Raw genomic sequence first — 4393 nt, 5'->3', positions numbered from 1 at the left:
TTGTATGTGATTTTGTGAGTTTAAACAGTTGTTATCCATGGACAATGTCCATTCTCTTCATGGACTTTAACGTTGGACAATTTCCATGCCCTCAATGAACAATGTTGGTTGCTATTTATGCTAAAAATGAGATTATAAATTATATCAGTTATACTCATAATCAACCATCAGTATCCAAAAATGCATGGTATAGATTTTTCAATTTTCTTTGTAGTTATAACTCAGATTTTGTTGAAAATAAGTAACAAAATAAAATACATATGAGACTTGGCATCTATATTTTATTGTTTGTTGTTGTGTTTTTTTATCATCAGAACAGAACATGCCTTAGAATGGTAAAATAACAACCATAAATAATAGAAAATTGTTAATATTTTACAAAATCTTTAAGAACTTTATAATCAGACGATAAAAACACTTTAAGTGTGCTTTTTTAAAAAAAATCTTAAACATGTAGTTAAAATGATTCTTGTAGTTGAAATGATTCTGAGAAATTCTTTTATAAAAAAATAAGAATTTTCAGAATAAAATAGTTTTTTATTTAGAATAGACCCAAGATATTTGGCACTTACCTATATTTGGCTGTTTAAAAACTAAAGATGCAAAAAAAAGTAGGAAGAATGTTAATCTTTTAAATGAATTACAAGCCATAGTTAGTAAGTTTTAAGCTCTTGTAGTTTAATGGTAAAAATGCCTCTCTATTGTATCACATACATAAGAGGAGTTCTGAGTTCAAATCTCAGCGGGAGCACTTATATGCTGATTCATGGTTTGTAAAATTAAAACATGGCTGTGAATGTTATGTCTATATCAAACTCATTGTTTTTATTTGACATTTATTAAAATCAAGGTTTTTTAAACTTAATTAGATATTTGACAGTATGATTTATTAAAAACTGTATCACTTTAAAATTGTGAAACTACATTTACTACTGTGCCTCAAATCATTTTTGTATACATTGCTTGCAATGTATAGAGTTATAGCTACATTTTTGACATTTGCTTCCGGAACATCACCCACTTCCGGAAAAAAATGTGATAAAATTGATAGTTCATTGATAAAAGCATGGTGTATACCTAAGCATCAAAATTCGCGTCCACAAATGCCCATGTAAGCATTAATGAATTATGGCTACACATCATAATTGTAGAAAAAAGTTGTTAAACTGTATAAAAAATATGTCCAAACATCCAAATATAATAAGTTAATCTGATTTACACTTGGGGAAATAAATTTTCCTATTTTCAAAATATTTTTAAAAATGAGCATGGAGCTCTGTAACAAAAATGAAGCTGTGTATACCACAGGTTAGTCTTGTCATTATAAAGGTCAAATTATCATAGAATAATCTCCCTTTGATCAACAAGAACAAAATTACTATCCAGTATTCATTTACCGGTATACACCTGAAATAATTTGAGAAACCCCCGGCATTTTCCCTAAATTTCTGACATGAAAAAATAAAAATTTTAAATTTTTTTGGGCAGGGTACAAACAACCTAGTCACCCCTCAACAACTAAAAAAAAAGGGCCACCAAAAAAGAATTGGCAAATTTACCTAAAATACCCATTAGAGCTTCGGTAGTTATGAGGGAAGGTTGAGGTATCATCCGGGGGCCAATCGGTTAAACACTTATTAAATTTGGAAAACATTTTTCAAATATTTTTTAATTTGTAAATCAAAATTTACCAAAAATACCCCCAAAAATTTTTTTTAAAGCCCCAAACAGTGCTTTTTCATTTTACTTTTTTGGAAAAAAAACCAAAACCATTTGTTTTACCCCTTCAAAATTTGTTTTAAGAAAAAACTAATCATAAATTTACTATGATTACTATATTGGGTATTTTATTTTTTCCTAATCAAAAAAGCTGTCATGTCAAATCACAACCAAGTTCAAATTTCTGGAGTTTGCTTAAACTTATTTCCAGGTGTATATACACACATTATCCCCACGAAATAGTGAACAGGTAACATGTTTCTTCATTAATAGAAATTCATCTTTGTCTTTCTCAGGGTTACAGAGCATGTGAAATAAATCTCGGTTACATGCAGTCAAAGGCTGGGAGATTTGTGCAATCTGACCTGGACTTGGACACACATGACTCTTCAAATTACCATTACAGCGACTCTACCTACTGAGCTGTTATATAGATTATATAATGAACTTTAAAAAAATCTTCTTGTGTAAAAGCACTAGTCCAATTTTTCAACCAATCTTGGCAGGATTGTTCCTTGGGTGAAAGGGCTTCCAAACTTGTTCCCATGCAGAAATCTGGTTGCCATGGCACGCCAAAAGAATTGATAAGAATAAATTTAAAAAAACCTTCTTTGTAAAGACCCCACACATCATGAAGATGTGGCACTGATTTTGGGACTGATAAGAATAGCCTTTTACTCTATATAAATCCTTAATACATTTCAAAAATAGATTATGGTGCTCAAAATCTATTAATATTGTGCTAAAAGATGTCATTTAATAAAACTCTATACCATTCAAAAACACTGCCCTCCAGTTGGCCCTGGCGGCCCTTTGTCCCACATCTGAGCTATGGCTGGTGATGGAGGCTGATATATTTTACCCCTATCAATTAGGAGAAAGTCAGATATTCGAAATTTACTAAACCTGGGTTTGACCTTAAGTGCAGACAAAATTAACCTGATGTTCAGGAATACAAGGGTAAATATCTTCCCATACAACATTATTTTACATTTTATATAACCTTTAATTTTATTTGTAATAGTAGTGCCATTTAAGTTCTTAAATTGTTATTAAAATATAATTTTGGTAAAGATCCCAGTAGTACCTATATTATTAAAAGTCATGACAGGTCTTGCCAAAATAGTTAAAAAAAAAAAATCCATACAACTGTATGATAATTATTAAACTAGAACTCCGCGAGTAGGATTAGTAATTATTAAACTAAAAAATAAGAAATGCAGAGTACCGGTTCTTGTACACTGCACTTTTTCTTAATGAGATCTATCATCCTAAGAAGTTTCATGTCTATAGCTTTCATACTTGAGAAGAAATGACCTGGTTAAATGAAATACGAAAACTAACAAAGGCCAATAGCTCAAAAAATAAAAAGTGAAGAGCAGCAGTTTCTATGCACTGCACTTCTTATCAATAAGATCTATCATTCTATGAATTTCAAGTCCATATCTTTTATAAGGGGTCATTTGCTGGTCATGACCAATCATCACACTAAGTTTGAAGTTCCTTGGCCTAAGTGTTCTTTAGTTAAAAACCATTTTTGCCTACAAGGTCAATGTGACCTTCACCTTTGACCCCTTGACCTCAAAATCAATAGGGGTCATCTGCTGGTCATGACCAATCATCATACCAAGTTTGAAGTTCCTAGGCCTAAGCGTTCTTTAGTTATTGATCGGAAACCGTTTTTACCTACAGGGGCAATGTGACCTTGACCTTTGACCCCAAAATCAATAAAGGTCATCTGCTGGTCATGACCAATCACCATACCAAGTTTGAAGTTCCTAGGCCTAAGCCTTCTTTAGTTATTGACGGAAACTGTTTTTACCTACAAGGTCAATGTGACCTTTGACCCCAAAATCAATTGGGGTCATCTGCTTGTCATGACGAATCATCATACCAAGTTTGAAGTTCCTAGGCCTAAGCGTTCTTTAGTTATTGATCGGAAACCGTTTTTACTTACAAGGTCAATGTGACCTAGACCTTTGACCCCAAAATCAATAGGGGTCATCTACTGGTCATGACCAATCATCATTACCAAGTTTGAAGTTCCTAGGCCTAAGCATTCTTTAGTTATTGATCGGAAACCATTTTTACTTACAAGGTCAATGTGACCTTGACCCCAAAATCGATAGGGGTCATCTACTGGTCATGACCAATTTCCATACCAAGTTTGATGTTCCTAGGCCTAAGGGTTCTTTAGTTATCACTCGGAAACCATTTGGTCTACGGACCGACAGACACACAAATGCAAAGCATTTGAAGTGGGGGCATGATTATATACATTTAAAATGTAATATATGTAAAATATCGAAATAAATATGTTTAAATTGAATTAAGCAGTTTACCAGTATAGGTTGCCGACACTTTCACAAGGAACTGATTACTTCTGTACATACATGTCTGAGCAAATGACTGTAGAAGAATTTCATGAGGAGTGATCGAACCCTGATTTCAGTCCAACGCTCTACTTATTGAGCTAACTGGACGGTTGGTCTTGTCATAGACCTATTTACATTTCCTAGAAACGATTAGAAACGCAAGTAGCATTTTGCACATAAGCATTATGCGTAGGGCGAAAATGCGATACTGTAACAGTAAGTAAAAATTTAATCTAATTAAAATTATGTTCACGCTCGAACTGTTAAAATAATGGACATAAAATCACAACAACTCACTG

The 4393-nt window shown here is 32.8% G+C and overlaps 1 non-coding gene across 1 annotated transcript; it reads left to right on the top strand.

Annotated features, from left to right (window-relative positions):
- The first annotated feature begins 667 nt into the window (after positions 1 to 667).
- Trnan-auu (transfer RNA asparagine (anticodon AUU)) lies at positions 668 to 751 on the top strand. The gene is given in 2 exon segments: positions 668 to 704; positions 717 to 751. It is a non-coding gene; the product is annotated as a tRNA-Asn (tRNA).
- Positions 752 to 4393: the final 3642 nt, after the last annotated feature.

This window comes from Ruditapes philippinarum, unplaced genomic scaffold, assembly GCF_026571515.1.
Source record: "Ruditapes philippinarum isolate M1 unplaced genomic scaffold, ASM2657151v2 ctg3982_1_1_1_1, whole genome shotgun sequence".
Classification (NCBI taxonomy): Eukaryota; Metazoa; Mollusca; class Bivalvia; order Venerida; family Veneridae; genus Ruditapes; species Ruditapes philippinarum.
Note: the sequence above shows the minus strand (reverse complement) of the source record. Positions and strands in the feature narration are given on the sequence as shown.